General features: G+C 34.7%; 1 non-coding gene across 1 annotated transcript; it reads right to left on the reverse strand.

The window, feature by feature from the left end:
- Positions 1-12,023: 12,023 nt before the first annotated feature.
- Positions 12,024-12,130, reverse strand: LOC120082265 (small nucleolar RNA R71). The gene has a single exon (XR_005483102.1). It is a non-coding gene; the product is annotated as a small nucleolar RNA R71 (small nucleolar RNA).
- Positions 12,131-17,941: the final 5,811 nt, after the last annotated feature.

A 17,941-nucleotide genomic window follows, 5' to 3' on the forward strand; every position in this document is an offset into this window, starting at 1 on the left:
AGGTGGATCAGGTTCGAGTAAATAGTCAAAATGATCTATAGTACATGGATAAGGTTGGGTACCTTATTCTGAGAACACTATTGGATATGACCTGCTCTATAGTTGTTACAAGGAGTTGTAAAGTGCTACAAACGAAGTGATTCTAATTCGTTCATGTTGGACATAAGGAGTGGGGGTGTCCTTGTGCAAAAGAGTTTGTACAAGAACGGACCACGAAATGAGTCACTCCTACTTTATAACGTTGTTTACTGTTTAAGACCGACTAGTTCAAAGCAATGACCTAGGAAACTTGACCTTAATCCTGAGCTAACTATGAACTTCTGTTTATCTGGGATTGCCCTTAGATTTAAATAAGTGAGGGTTAGCTCAACAGCGTTGGCTTAATATGACTTCCATTTCAGGGGTAAGACTGGATAGATAGCTGGGGACATAGGGTGCAAGAGGAATTCACTCCTACCCGCTTTAGGGATAGTAGAGAGGTTGTTCCCTTAAGTGTTGATTTTGGGGCTTGAACAAGGGATCCCGCTCTCTCATTTGGCATGAGAGGGACTCGGTTTAGTGATAGGATCACAAAAAAATTATTTATTAGGGGATCAGTGGGGACTTAAGGAACAAGAGGTAATTTCGATTGTAAAACAGAGATTTGACCCAACCGTTATTGCGAACAACCCGTGAAGAGTTAACTTATTAATTATGGTTATATCGAGTGGACATAATATATCTACAGTGAGGGGAGTTTAACTATGAACTTTAGTGGAGTGACCCATTAGTTAACGAATGGTGGTTAGATCGGTCTAATGTGGTTAGCCGATTAATCTCGGATCATTGGAACCCATGATCTGTAGGTCCATGAGGTCCCCCTACTAGCTTGAAAATGGATTAGCTCTAGAGTAGTGTGATTAGTTAATTTGAAGCGTTCAAATTAGAATCAAACAGAATTGGAGAAGATATATTTAAATATGATTTAAATATTGAAGATGAATTTGTGTAAAAAATTAATTTAATATTGGATATTAAATTAATTAAAATTATTTAAATTGTTTAAATAATTATTTATTAATTTTATTAGAAAATTAATTTATGAAATTAATCTGTAAAATTAATAAATTTTTATTTTAGAAATAAAATATGATTTTAAAATCAATTTTGGATTTTTGGAAATTGAAAAGTTACACAAAACTTGAAAAATGGGTTATTCAAGTTCAACTTCAACTTGCTCACAAGGAACCCACCATCTCTTCTTTGGTTTACTCCAAGCATGAGCTACATCCCATGTAGTATATCTCTTTTCATGATAGTCTGCAATATATTGAAGATATTGGAGTGAAGAAAAGGGTGAGGAACCGACTATATTTTTGCTGAAAAATTCGGATGAAGAAGGTGTTCTTCAATGGGTTGGTTCAGTGAACTTTCTCCATATTCCCTTTTATTCCAGATTATCTTGAGTCCCACAACTCAATCTAGAGCACCAAGATGATAGTAGGGAAGATCTTATGGTGGTTTACACAAGGATTCAGAGGATTTTGCAGTTGGAAATGGAGATTTCGTTGGTTCGGCCAAGGTATGTTCTTGAAACCCATTAAACTCTGTTTTTAGAATATTTCTTTTCAACCAAAATTAATGAATTAGAATGCTTATGGATCCTGATTTCTTCCGCTACATGCTGTTTTCGATCAAACAATTGGTATCAGAGCATCTTATAAGCATTCAATTCGGATTAATTCTGGTTTAGTGGGTGTTTTGTATGAAAATATGAAACTGCTGTAATGATATGATTTTCTGAGTTTGGCCTTTAATTTCTCTTTGATTTCTTGTTTAAATTTTTAATTGGCTCTTGCTTGATAAGCTTTAATGTCTTTCCTAGAATCTATAATTTATTTGGAGTCATTAGAGTTGAAATTAAGTTGTAATTCGAAGAAACATGCGAAGGGGCCAAGTTAGTGATAGCACTAGACGATCGCTTACCTCGGGCACGTGCTAAACGATCAAGACGCGGTGCTAAACGATGGAGCTATGCGATAATGTTTGACACTAAGCGATCGTGTAGCATCCTCCGGTGCTAGACGATGACACTATACGATAGAAGGTAAATACTACACGATCAGGTAGCTTTGTTAAACAATAGTCATTAGTTGCTAAACGATCAAGCAAACACTAAACGATCAAGTTGAATGCATGACGATTGTCGTCAATGCTAAACGATCTGACTTAGTAAGATTTTGAGCGAGAGCAAGAGAAGCTGGTTCGACTGGTTCTCTTGAGGTTTGGTCCGATTCCGCTTCAAATGGTTTGTGGTTGGTTCGTTTTAGTCTCTGCTTGTCCGGTTCAGACAATTCGGGTCTGGTTCAGGCGATTTTAGAGCGGTTCGAGCGGTGTTGAAGCTCTTTTTGTATTAAGTTAGTTTTGCATGTTTTTGCCAAAACTAAAACCATATCAGTACGTGTTTAATTATTTATGCATTGGATGTATGTTATAATTAAATAAATCTTGTATGTGCATATAGTATGCCATTTAGATTTAAAATCCCACCATAGGAAGCACGCAACATGCATTGAAAGTATGTTATAATTTGTTATAATATATAGTATGCATGTTAGGGTTTGTTGTATTTAATATAAGTGTTATATTAGATATCGAATGCCTAAATGTTGTGGATGTTTAGCATGTCTAAAGTTTTATAAGCTGTTATAAAATCGGGTTAGACATTTAAAACCCATAACGAAGAAGTTGCATGCTCACGTAGGTTAACCACTTGTATTAATTAGTTAAAATAGGTCGTTAAACTTGTAAAACTAGGGTTACAAACTCAACCGGTATATAAATCCTGTCAAATGTTGGGGGTATTTAAGTTCACAGTCTACGAAACACTTCCTACCTAGGGATTATGGCCGAATAATTGAGCGTTGGTAACTACTTTTATGAGTATCCGTGAGCGATGTGAGGTAATAAAAGCGTTTATCACATAGACATCATAGATTTAAGTCCATTTATAAGAGTTATACATGGATAAACCACATAGACTTAGGGTTATTTTTATTTAGTCAGAAAAGAACCTAAGTACAAGGTTACCCAAACATTAGAACACTTCAGTGGTAGTGAATAACTTCTATATGATAGAGTTATTAGAAAACTTCAGCAGGAGATTAATAACATATGCGGTATGTTATTCTTAGCTCTCGCGTCCTTAAGAGTTCACAATCTGAATTTAAGCGGCACTTCGTGTCACCCTAGGAGTCACCTCCCCACGGAGAGTATTTTTTAGCTCAAATTTAGACTCGGGTGAATAATGAAAAGTTGTTCGAACAAAAATCAAGTGTATGATTTCAACTTCCACATCTCCACATATTTCACACCATGAGATTCATATGACGCTTCGTGTCACCCTGGGAGTGACCTCCGTATGGAGAGTGGATGTATGCGTCAATACCAAGGTGAACGGAGGAAGTACTTCATAGTAAGTGGGTGAAGGAAATGTGTCAACATATCCTACAGTCTCCTCCATTAGTCTGAACCGTTAGATTCTTATGTTCTGCCTGTTGGTTAGCTTTAAGCGGCCCTTTTCTAGTCATTTAATGATGGTTATCCCTATGAAGGGTTGTAATATAGGATTCGGAACAACCCAGGCTTCAGTAAAATCAATAGGGTTTTATAGTTCCGTTTTGGGTATTGTTTTCCATTTTGGAGCGATACTCATACCGTTATATACGATTCGAAAATGGTAGGTCTACGCTTACAAAATTATTAAGTGTTAATAATGTCTGACCAAAAGCGATACCTCAATGACTATCAGAATATGAGTTATTCTGGAGGTAGTATTTAGTCAAGAATGTCTTGATGTAGTATCATTGCAAAAGAATAATCTTGGGTAAATTATTAAAATTGCTAAAACTTGATTGGATATCTAATTTCAGAATGACAAGTTCATTAATACAAGTGTTGGCGTCAGATAAATTTATTGGGGGATAATTACAAGATTTGGAAATCAAATTTGAACACGATACTTGTGATAGACAATATGCGGTTTGTCTTAACTGAGGATTGTCCTCCCATTTGTAGCTCTAACACAAACCGAAATGTTCGGGATGTATATGACAGATGGGTCAAGGATAATTATATAGCCCGTAATATGACAGAAGAAGTATAAGGATATGAGTACTACCAAAGAGATTATGGAATCTCTACAAAGGATGCCATTAAGTACGTTTACAACAATCGCATCAAAGTGGGGACCAATGTTTATGAATATGTCCTGGACATGACGGTCCACTTTAATGGGACAGAAGTAAACGGTGCTCTCGTGGACAAGAGAAGTCAAGTTGGTTTTATTCTAGAATCTCTTCTGAAGAGTTTTTTACAATTTTGAATGCATTAACAAATAAAATTTGACTAATCTACTTAATGAGCTACAGGCTTACCAGACAATGTTAAGAACAAAGGGTCCAATACAATAAGTAAATTTTACTACTACCGAGAAGTCAAGAATGTCCTTCACACGTAAAAGTTGCTTCTTCTTCAAAGAGTAAGAGTATTCTTGTGAAGAAAGGCAAAGGGAAAGGGAAGAAGAATCCTACTGGATTGAAAGGTAAGGATAGCGCTGCAAAGGGAAATGTTTCCATTGCAACGATGAAGAGCACTAGAGGAGACACTGCCCTCAATATCTTGTAAAGAATAGAGAAGAGAAAAGGCAACCAGGCTAACATGACCCTAGGACCATTTGCTAAGCTCATCCAGTGGGAGAAGTTGGTACTTGTTTTTAATTGTTAAAACCTTTATAGAACAAATTGTATATATTTTTGGGATAAATGAAATGTTCATTTTCAAAAATTATGTTTGTTTTAGCAACCATTGTTGAAAAGCAAATTTTTAAAAGTCATTTGTAGATATTCAAATATCTAAATGGCTAGATCAAAGTATAGAAAGTTTAAAGATTTCTAGATCTGACTGTTAACAAAGAGTTATTGAGACAGATCATATGCATCTTGCTCAAAGAGTTGAGAGTACCTCAATTTAGTCGGAAGAAAGTGTGCTTCCTGGCCATTATTGAGATTAAGATGCAGTCCCCTTATAGTTTTATCAAAAGCCTATTGTATACCTAACAATGTTTACAATAATTCTCTTGGCTAAAGTGTTTGAGAATTACCTAGTAGGACTAGGAACACCAGATAACCTAGGGCAAGTGGGAGAAATATTGGGTATAGAGATACCGAATGGTAAGATGGGTATGGGATGCCCTAGTTTATTGTACTTCTCTATAAAACTCAGAAACTCAATCTTATATATCAGATGTATAAGTTACCACTGGAGATTTAGTCCAAGTGGGAGTTTGTTAGGTTTTATGACCTAAAAATCGTGGTATGTAAACAATGCAGCTTATTCTGAAAATTCAATAAAGGTGTTATTGAATAGATTTATTACTTGAATAGAAATCCAATAAACCTAAAAGTCCCTTGACTATTGGATGAGTACTTGAACTTTATGTAAAGAGATAAAGGTGGATCAGGTTCGAGTAAATAGTCAAAATGATCTATAATACATGGATGCGGCCTATTGGATACCTTATTCTGGCAACACTATTGGATATGACCTACTTTATTGTTGTTACAAGGAGTTGTAAAGTGCTACAAACGAAGTCATCCTAATTCGTTCATGTTGGACATAAGGAGTGGGGATGTCCTTGTGCAAAAGAGTTGTACAAGAACGGACCACGAAATAAGTCACTTTTACTTTATAATGTTGTTTACTTTTTAAGACTGACTATTTCAAAGCGATGACCTAGGTAACTTGACCTTAATCCTGAGCTAACTATGAACTTCTGTTTATCTGGGATTTCCCTTAGATTTGCATAGGCGAGAGTTGGCTCAACAACACTGGCTCAATATGACTACCATTTTAGGGGTAAGACTAGATAGATAGTTGGGGACATAGGGTGCAAGAGAGATTTCACTCCTACTCACTTTAGGGATGGTAGAGAGGTTGTTCTCATAAGTGCTGATTTTGGGGCTCTAACAAGGGATCCTGTCCTCTCATTTGGTATAAGAAGGACTCAGTTTTGTGATAGGATCACAAAACAATTGTTCATTAGAGGATCAATGGGGACTTAAGGAACAAGAGGTGATTTCGGGGGTAAAACAGATATTTGACCCAGCCGTTATTATGAACAACCTGTGAAGGGTTAACTTACTAATTATGGTTATATCGAGTGGACATAATATATCTACAGTGAGGGGAGTTCAACTGTGGGCTTTAGTGGAGTGACCTATTAGTTAACGAATGTGGGTTAGATCGGTCTAATGAGTTTAGCTGACTAATCTCGGATCGTTTGAGCCCATGATTTGTAGGTCCATGAGGTCCCCCTACTAGCTCGAAAATGGATTAGCTCTAGAGTAGCATGATAAGTTAATTTGAAACTTTCAAATTAGAATCAAACAGAATTGAAGAAAATATATTTAAATATTATTTAAATATATGAAGATGAATTTGTGTAAAAATTAATTTAATATTGGATAATAAATTAATTAAAATTATTTAAATTATTTAAATAATTATTTACTAATTATAAAATTAATAAATTTTGATTTTAGAAATAAAATATGATTTTAAATCAATTTTGGATTTTTGGAAATTGAAAAATGACACAAAACTTGAAAAATGGGTTTTTCAAGTTCAACATCAACTTGCCCACAAGCAACCTACCATCTCTTCTTTGGTTTACTCCAAGCATGAGTTGCATCCCATACAGCATATCTCTTTGCATGATAGTATACAATATATTGTAGAGATTGGAGTGAAGAAAAGGATGAGGAACCGATTGTATTTTTGTTGAAAAATTCGAATGAAGAAGGTTTTCTTCAATAGGTTGATTCAGTGAGCTTTCTCCATTCCCTTTGATTCCAAATTATTTTGAGTCCCACATCTCAGTTAGAGCACAAGAGGATAGAAGGGAAGATTTTGTGGTGGTCTACACAAGGATTCAGAGGATTTTGCAACTGGAAATAAAGATTTCGTTGGTTCGGCCAAGGTATGTTTTTGAAACCCATTAAACTCTGTTTTTAACATGTTTCTTTTCAACTAAAATTAATGAATTAGAATGCTTATGGATCCTAATTTCTTCTGTTGCGTGCTGGTGTCGATCCAACATCAAACATGTCAAGTGTTTGTGTTTCTTGACCTTTTTTAAATATCAAGTGTCACTCTTCTTAAAGTTTTTAAAACGTTAAGAAATCAACATTCTTAGCAATGGCTTCCTTGACGTTTTTAAAAACGTCAAGAAAATCATTCTTGACATTTAAAAAAGGTCAAGAAACACTGGTTTTTGTAGTAGTGACACAAGACCAAATATAGCATTCTCAATAAATTTATTAGTAAGATACAGTTCTTCTCCAACAAAAATATATTAGAACAGAGTTAAGCATATACTCCGTTATCTTCAAGGAACAATTGATGTGAGTTTGTTTTATTCAAACAAATCAAACTTTGATCTATTTGGTTATGCAGATGCTACCCCTTATTGACTTAGGTTTAGGTCCCCAACATAGACCTTTTACATGATAGAGTCGTCTACCCAAAACCGTCTCACAAATTTCGTCCCCTGTTAATGATTGGGAAACTTCTGGAGAGAGGTTGGATTGTAATTCTAATATTTGATTCTACACATATTAATTAAGTGTGTAAGTACGAGTAACTGAACTTACAAATGAAAATAAAATGAAAATAAAATAAAATTGAATACATGTGCATCCTCAGTTGCCCGATTCACAAAATTGCCACTTTTAGAGTGTGTTTCTTTAAATAGGTTAACACGTCCTACTTCTCGACATTGTTTTTCCTGCTGCTCAGTTTGAATTTGCAGAATGTCTTTGATTCGCCTAAGTGGTCGAACGGTAATTTATCTCCATTCTTTCTATTTGTCTCTGAGATTTTCTACATTCCAACAAAAATAAATTAAAAGGATATTCTATAATAGTAAATGAAGTAAATGATATGGTCTATTTTTAAGCCAGCTAGAAGGGTTGGCATGTGTTTGCTAAGGGTTGCTACATTTCCTGTGATGTCTATGTAAATCTGCTCTGAATTCATTGAATGAGTTTTACATTTGATGTACAATAAAACTATTAAATGGTTGATCGGATAAATCAAGCACAAAACGAGGCTACAAAAGAAATAAGGAATAATTAGCATATATGATGTTTATGACAATCTAAAAAAGCAAACTTATAAACTTACCAATAATTGACTACTAGCCAATTCCTTAATTTTTAAAATTAACTATCGGGAGATATGCCCGTATCTCCCAACGACAAGGAGAACCGCCGGGATTTATGCATAACTCTCGATGGTTTAATTAACCCATCGGGAGTTGGGTCATATTGTACCATAACTCCCGACTATTGTTCTACGACGTCCGAAGATATTATATCTCCCGACGATTTTACTCCCGATGGCTGTTTTAGCGTTAGGAGATCGTCTTCTTCTTATAGTGAAAGACGACTTGATGGACTTACTTATAAAGGCACTACCTACACTAACATTCAAAAAGTTGGTACACAACATTAGAACGCGACGACTTAGAGAACTCAATTGATGTATTTATGAGGGGGAGTAGAAATACTGCACTCTTTTTCCCTTGACTATGGTATTTCCCATTGGGTTTTCTTAGCAAGGTTTTTAATTAGGCAGTCACTGAAAGTATATAAAATAATGTACTATTTTCCTTTCACTAGGATTTTTTTTTCAATTGGGGTTTTTCCTAGGAAGGTTTTAATGAGATATTTATTTTATATAATATGGATATCTAAGAGGGAGTATTATAAATGTAATATATATTATAATATACTCTCTAGTGTAGATATCCATAACCTACATAGGTTATCAAATATCATAAACCTCCCATTGAATTTCATGTTGTAACATGCACCCTCCATTGAATTCAATGTTGTAACATGCATCATTTTATATCCTATAAATAGTGATGTATAGTGCCCTTGTAAGACACAACACAATTGAGTTCAATAATTGTTCTTTTCAATCTCTCTTCTACCTTGTTTCGTTTGTTCTTGTTTTGTCTATGCATTGTTGTTATTTAGCAACATAATCAAATATTATCATTGAAAAATGATTTTATGTTAAATTAATATTAATTAATTAACTATATCCAAAATGAAATTATATATAAAATGAAAAATAGATAGAGAATGGAAAACCCACAGTTTTGGAAGAGAAAAGAAAACCTTTATCTGTGGGAGATGGGATACTTGGGAATAGCTTATTTTTAGGCAAAGTATTGAAAACTATGAAACAAACATGATTTTATGTCGGTATCAATTCTCATGCAGAAAATCCTCCAACCAAATGACCCATTAAGCCCCATTTGATAAACATTTTGTTTTTGGTTTTTGAATGTTAAGCTTATAATAATCTCTCCCACCTCAAAATTTTTTAGTTTGTTATCTACTTTTTACCCATGTTTTCAAAAATGAAGTAAATTTTTTTTAACTAAAAAAGTAGTTTTTAAAAACTCATTTTTGTTATTGATATTTAGCTAAGGATGCAATTCTTGTAATTAAGAAAGATACAAACCATTGTAAAAAAGTATGAGGAAATAGGCTTAATTTTTAAAATCACAAAATAAAAAACGAAATGATTACCAAACGGGCCTTTAGTAACTTAATGGAAAATTGACTAGGATGATGCTCAATTTTAGTCATCAATTTTAGTGATTTAATAGAAAACTGGCTACAATGGAGAATCACTAATTTGATTTCAATGGTGCTTTAAAATAAAATTACAATATGATGTAAGATTAAAAAAAATGGCTAGTTGCATAAATAGAATTCAAGCCTAAAATAATAGAATATATAGTACAAAGATAAAATAATTGTATGTATAGATCAAAAAATGGTAAAAGACTAAAAAACCCATGCCTAGCCACCATTTTGTTCGCTTCTTCCCGGTTTTCTCAAATTAAAAGCTATCACTGATAGTAGCTATCAGTGATAACCACTGATAGCTGGTATCAGCTATTATCGCTAATAGCTTCTATCAATTGCTATCGATGATAGTTGCTATCAATGAGCTTTCAATTTGAGAAAAATTAATACAATCTTGAAGTATTAGCTTTTAATTTGCTATCAATTATTAGTAACTATCATTGATTCACTTTCATCAATTGGAATTATCGTTGAAATATTATTACTTAAGGCTATCAGTGGCTATCAATGATAGATTTATAAATAGTGATCAACTTTGAAAGAAGACCAACAATTTTGATTACCATAGTAGTTATCACTAATAATCTTTTATCATGATTATCACTGATAGTAGCTATCAGTCGTTATTACTGATAGACTTTCATCAATTAGAATCAACCTTGAAATATTAACACTTAAGCCTATCAATGATAAACTTCTATAATTGGTTATTACCTTTGAAAGAAACTCGATATATAGATATCACCTAAGTTTTATCACCGATATCACTAACATCACTCATAATGTGGTTATCAGTGATAGCTTTTTTCACTAATAACATCACTAATAAGATGCTATCAATGATCTCATTGATATCATGTTATTAGTGATAGTTCTCTATCACCGATAATGTGCTATCAGTGGTAGCTTCTATCACCGATAACGTGTTATCAGATAGCTTCTATCATCGATAACATGATATTAGTATTAGCTTCTATCACTGGTAACATGCTATTAGTAGTAGCTTCTATCAATCATAGCCACTGAACACCTTTTCAATGATAGCTTCTATCATTGATAAACATGCTATTAGTGATAACTTCTAGGCACTCCACTTACATTTTAGTTCGAGATTCAACTTTATTAATTAAATTCACTAAGCTGGCTATCAATGATAGATTTCTATAAGTGGCTATTAACTACGAAAATATAATCAAAGATTAAACTATCAATGATAGAAAATATTTGTGGTTATCACTGATAGACTTTCATTTGCTATTTATATTTATTATTTGTTATAAAATCAAACTTGATGATTGGCTTGTTGGTGTTAAGTCACTTATGAATTGAGTACTTTCAAGTCCTTCGTATGGAACTCAGTCTCATAATTCTTGTGAAAAAAATGGGAAGAAGAAAAAATTCAAATAAAGGAAAGAAAAATCTTAAAAATAAGGGAAAGAGAAGAAGCAAAAACTGAAAAAAGGAAAGAAAATTAAATAGAAAAAAAGGAAGCGCAAAAAATCAGAGAAAGAAAATAAAATAAAATAATAAAACAAGATAAGGGAAGAAGCAAACATCGGAGAAAGGAAAGAACATAAAAATAAAAAAAAAAGGAATAAGCAAGAGCTGAAGAAAGAAAAAAAAAAGAATAAGCAAAAACCGAAGAAAGAAAAGAAAATTAAAAAAAAAGGAAGAAAGAAAGAAATGAAAGAAAATAAAAAAAAAATGAAAAAAAATAAAGGGAAAAAGAAGAAAATGAAAGAAAAAAAAAAAAAATATAGGAAAGAAGCAAAAATCGGATAAAGGAAAGAATAAAAAAAAAGGAGAAGAAACAAAAACCGAGAAATAAAATAAAATGGAAAAATGAAAAAATTGAAGGAAGAAGCAAAAATCGAAGAAGAGAAAGAAAATAAAAAGACTAAAAAAAAGATGTACAAATAAGATATGACAAGGGAGGGTGAAATTGGAAATTAAAAAAAAAATCAAAGATTAACTAGTCATCTCTTACATATTTGCAAATATTTGTAATATATTTTTAGATTTTTTCTCTTAGTCTACTATGTATTACAAATATTGCAGATGATCCAGGCTGCTGGGCAGTTTGGAGGGGGGCATGGCGAAGACCTGCATGCCCACCTCCGGAGCTTCATAGAAATCTGCAACACTTTTGTGTTCCCGAATATCTCCACTGAGGACATTCGACTCATTCTGTTCCCATTTTACTTATGCGATCAAGCAAGAAAATGGGCATATTCTCTCGAACCGGGGGAGATAACATCATGGGAACAGATGGTGGAAAAGTTTCTGAAGAAATATTTCCCACAAATCGAGAATGCTAGGAAAAGAAAATTAATAACAAATTTTGAACAAGAAGATAGAAAATCGCTCAGCGATGCCTGGGCGAGGTTCAAGCGGCTGGTAAAAGACTGTCCACATAATGGCTTACTAGACTACCTGCAGATGGAGATCTTTTACCAAGGATTGAATCCCTTTTCACAGACCGCTACCAATGTGGTAGCCGCTGGTGGTCTGCTCGACAAAACATATGAGGAGGCAAAGAGTATACTTGATCGCATTTCCAAAAATCACGAGGATTGTGTTGGATTTTATGTCCTAACACTCATAGTTTGTAATATCATATTCTTGTTCAATAAAGCAGTTATTGAAAATCTTTAGTAAATTTAAATTCTATATTCATGAATCCAATAAACTAAGGTTTCGAGGCTATTAAGTTTAAGTTTGAACTTTATGTAGTGACATAAATGTGGATCAAGTTCAAATATATATACCAAAATGGTCTATAGTATATGAATAAGGTTAGACGCTTTATTCTGGGGACACTATGGATGCAACCCATTTTGTGGTTAGTACAAACGATGTGATCCTAAACCGTTCATGTGGAGACATGAAAATGGGGGCATCCTATATAAAGAGTTTACATAAGACTGAATCATGAAATAGTCACTTTTACGTTCTAAATGTCGTTTAATGTATAAAATTGACTATTCCGTTAATTGATGACCTAGGTAACTTAATCTTAATCCTGAGCTAACTATGAATTCCTGTTCACTCGGAATGATGTAGGATATCTTACTGATGTCAAGCAATGGCTAGATACACAATTCCAAATGAAAGATTTAGGAAATGCGCAGTATATTCTTTGGATCCAAATTGTTTGGAATCGTAAGAATAGGACACTAGCCATGTCTCAAGCATCTTATATAGACAAAATGTTGTCTAGATATAAAATGTAGAATTCCAAAAAGGGTCTGTTTCCTTTCAGACATGGAATTCATCTGTCAAAAGAACAATGTCCTAAGACACCTCAAGAAGTTGAGGATATGAGAAATATTCCCTATGCCTCCGCAGTTGGAAGCCTGATGTATGCAATGTTATGTACTATACCTAACATATGCTACTCAGTAGGGATCGTCAGTAGATACTAGTCTAATCCTGGACATGATCATTGGACTGTCGTTAAGAACATCTTAAAGTATCTCAGAAGAACTAGGGACTACATGCTCGTGTATAGTGCTAAGGATATGATCCTTACTGGATACACTGACTCTGATTTTCAAACTGATAAAGATGCTAGAAAGTCTACATTTGGATCAGTGTTCACTCTTAACAGAGGAGCAGTAGTGTGGAGAAGCGTAAAACAGACATGTATAGCTGACTCCACAATGGAAGTTGAATACGTAGCTGCTTGCGAAGCAGTAAAAGAAGCAGTATGGCTGAGAAAATTCTTGACAGATATGGAAGTTGTTCCAAATATGCATCTACCCATCACTTTGTATTGTGACAACAGCAGTGCAGTTGCAAATTCAAAAGAACCTCGAAGCCATAAACAGGAAAAAGCACATCGAATGCAAATACCACCTTATCCGGGAAATCGTACACCGTAGTGACGTTGTAGTGACCCAGATACCTTCTGAGCAAAACATTGCTGATCCTTTTACAAAAACTCTCACGGCTAAAGTTTTTTAGAGTCACCTACAAAGTTTAGGTCTACGGTGTTTCTAAACTAGGACAAGTGGGAGATTATGTTGAGCATGAATGCCCTAGTTTATTGTATTCATATGTTTATTGTACTCATATGTAATATTAATTTCTTACAATTAAATTCAGCATCGTTTGATCCTACTAGGAGTTTTAGTCCAAGTGGGAGTTTCTTGGATTTTATGTCCTAACACTCGTAGTTTGTAATATCATATTCTTGTTCAATAAAGTAGTTATTGAAAATATTTAGTAAATTTAAATTCTATATTCATAAATCCAATAAACTAAGGTTCCGAGGCTATTAAGTTTAAGTTTGAACTTTATGTAGTGACATAAATGTGGATCAAGTTCAAATATATATAGCCAAAATGGTCTATAGTATATGAATAAGGTTGGGCGGCTTATTCTGGGGACATTATGGATGCGGCCCATTTTGTAGTTAGTACAAACGATGTGATCCTAAGCCATTCATGTGGAAACATGAAAATGGGGGCATCCTATGTAAAGAGTTTACATAAGACTGAACCATGAAATAGTCACTTTTACGTTCTAAATGCTGTTTAATGTATAAAACTGACAATTTCGTTAATTGATGACCTAGGTAACTTAATCTTAATCCTGAGCTAACTATGAACTCCTGTTCACTCTAAATTATCCTTAGATCTGCATAGGTGAGGGCAACTCATTATCGCTGACCCAATAAGCCTCCCATTTCAGGGGTAAGATCAAGTGGATAGCTCGAACATAGGGTGCCAGATGGAATTCACTCCTACCCGTTATAGGGATAGTATATAGGTTGTTCCCTTTAGTACTGAATCCTCGTGTTGAACAAGGGGCCCCAACCTCTCATTGGCCCGAGAGGGGTTTGGTTTATAGGTTGGACCTTAAACCAATTGTTCATTAGAGGATCAGTGGAACTTAAAGAATAAGATGTAGTCTCGGGGGTAAAACGGTTTTTATGACCCAACCGAGATTACGATCAACTTGTGAAGGATTAGCTTACTGATCATGGTTATATCAAATGGACACAAATATATCTATAGTAAGGGGAGTGCATCTACGGGACTATAATGGAATGACCCGTTAGTTAATGAATGTTGATTAGCTCCGTCTAAAGAGTTTAGCCAGCTAATCTCGGATCGTTGGAGCCCATGATCTATAGGTACATTAGGTTCCCCTACTAGCTCATATGGAATAAACATAGAATAGAATGATAAAATAATTTGAATTGTTCGAATTAGGTGAAGAGAGAGAAATCGACAAGTATATGTGATATAGTGGTCGATTTTTCAATTTAGAGATATAACTTTAGTATTTAAATGTGATTTAAATATCAAGAATATAAATAAGTTCATATTCGGAAGCTCAGAAATAATAGAAATGGTCAAAGATGTAAAAAGTCAAAGAGTTGACTTTTGACTTTGAAAAGTCAAACTTGACCGACCTTATATTCAAATGTGATTTGAATTTCGAGAAAATGAATGTGGATTCATGCTCTGGAGGTCAAAATTAGTCAACACGGAAAAAATCATAAAAAGTCAAAATGTTGACTTTTTGGTCAAAGTTTGACTTTGACTAAATGACTATTTTTCCCTTTGACTAAAGTTAGTGGGAAAATCCAAACTTTTGATGAATAATTCAACTAACAAAATAGTGGGCTAGGTGTTGGCTTATAATGGAGACATTAAGCCCACTTAGATAGTGGATTCTAGGTGTTCGGTTTTTGTGAAGTTTTTTCATGCAATTTTGCATGGCGCTTTTCTATAAATATGGGCTTGTATTTTTGGATTAAAAACTTTTGGAGATTTTGAAAAAGTAGTTTTTAAAATTGGGCTGAAAAAAAACCAAACCCAATCAAATTTCACTATACTTTTTCCATATTTTTTTCTCTCTCTCAGGTTCTTCCATCGGGTCCCACAACCCGGTTCTAAGTCCAGAGAATAGTAGGTCAGCTCTAGTGGTGGTCTGTTCTTGTTCGGGTGGAGATAGACGAGTTTCGAGAGCTTCAAAGGTATTATTTCAAAATAACCCTAATTAATTCTTTTAGGGTTACATGTTTATTTTGGGCAATTAGAGTAAAATTGATTCTTATTTCCGCTGCGCATGTCGTTTTTTCCATCAGATTGGAGGGAAAGAAATCAAAGATTAAGAATTAAAGATAATGACGCAAATAACGGGGCCATCACATCTCTGCAAAATCCAATTACTACGATGATGAGTTTGATACAAGGCATCAGAATTAATAATAAACCGCAAGTTGTGTCATTTGCGGAGATGCTCACTCGATGGAAGAATGCCCAGCAAACCTGCAGTCGGTATGCTTCATGAGAAATAATCCCTATTCCGATACATATAACCCCAGGTGGCGAAACCACCCAAATTTTGCATGGAAAAATCAACAACAAAGCTTTCAACATGTGGCACAAAAAGGAGGGCCACCCTGATTTTTCCCGCAAAACAACGGTCCAACGCATAGTCAAGCCAGTAGTTCGCAACCACCACAATCCTCGTTCTTAGAGAGCTCGTTGAAGTAGTACATTGAGAAAAACAAATCAATGCTTCAGAATCAACCAACATCCATTCAGAATCTAGAGATTCAACTAGGACAAATTGTGAGTAAGCTGAAAAATAGACCGCAAGGAGCGTTGCCGAGCTCAATTGAGCTCCCTCGCAATGATAGGGTAACGGGAAGGAAAAATGCTTAGCAGTCTCCTTGCTAAGCGACAACATGACTGCAGAAGTAGGGGAGGATCCCATTGCGACCAACTTGAATGCAGTGACAACCGAAGACCCGTTGACCTCTAGTCCAGAAAAGCCCAAGAAAATAGACCCTGAAGTTGCATCCACCCTTAAGCCTCTAGATCTTCAGACAAAAGAAGTCCAACCACCAGCAGCTCTGCGAAGATTGAAAGAGGAACAAAATGATGAAGAAAAGATCGCAATAGTGACCACAACGCAAAGTGTTATGATCCCACCATAAATGGATGACCCAGGAATCTTTACGATACCATGCTCCATCTGAGTGATCTACAGTGGCCAAGCACTATGCGATCTTGGGGTGAGTATAAACGTAATGTCGCTATCAATATTCAAGAAATTGAGTATCGGCATACTCACGCCTACGAAAGAGACTCTCTTACTTGCGGACAGGTCCCGAATATATCCTAAAGGAGAGTTGAAAAATGCCGCAATCTCAATTGAAAACTTCATCTTGTCGGCGGACTTCATCATTTTGGATTGTAAAGGGGATGAAGATGCGCCCATCATATTTGGATGACCATTCCTTTTGACTGGTCGCACTCAAATTGATGTGCGCAAGGGGGAGATTGTATTGAACATTCATGGGGATCCGGATTAAGGCAGTCAAGCTCCCAGAGGACAAAGAAAAGAAGGAAAAGCCGTCATGGATGTGAAAAGACTAGCTTGGAATAAGCAGTCCTTGAGTTATTAAGCGAATAAACCTCATCAGGGACGCAACTCTTTTGGATATCCTTTCTCTACATCACTACTTCATAAACTTTCATGATCACAGTATTATCAATTATCGCATAGCTAGTTCGCTTTCTTATTCTTAATCTAAAAAAAAAAAAAATGCGATCGTACTAAACGATTGCGGTAAAAAATTTTGTTTAAAATAAATTGACCCTCTCAATGTTTTCTATGCAAACGATCAAGGCAAACGATTGCGGAGGTGCTACATGACGAAGCAGCTTATCTTATTCTGTCACCGCAATCCAAAGAAGATAAATCGTCGCAAAGAAGGATGCGTCAATATACAATACGGGCGACAACGCAAATTTGGGGGTTGTATTCTTCCTTCAATTTTTTTTTTCAAATTTCGCTCTATCGCATCGCATTTTAGCTTTAAAAAGTTTTATCATTTCATCCTCTTTGATTACCGCAATCATTTGACATGGATAAATTTAGTAAGTTACCGCATGCTGTCTCTTTGCCAATTATGATTTCAATGATGAAAAATAAGCTTCTATTTCTTTCATATCTACTAGAGTCAACTTAATCTTAAGATAGTCACCTCAAGAAATATTTCTAGAAGTTAGGGGTTTGCTAGATTTCTTTCAAACGCTCTTTACAAAGTTTTCTAAGAACATCGCATGACTTATTTCAATCTTTTGGCAATGCGGACATTGCCGCATTTTAAATTTTGGGGGTGAGGTATTTATTTTCAACCTTGCTATTTTCTTAAAAAAAGAAAAGAAAAAGAAAAAAAATTTAGAATAACAACTCCACTGTCAACG

This window comes from Benincasa hispida, chromosome 7 (assembly GCF_027475165.1).
Source record: "Benincasa hispida cultivar pf3 chromosome 7, pf3_genome.v1.1, whole genome shotgun sequence".
Classification (NCBI taxonomy): domain Eukaryota; kingdom Viridiplantae; phylum Streptophyta; class Magnoliopsida; order Cucurbitales; family Cucurbitaceae; genus Benincasa; species Benincasa hispida.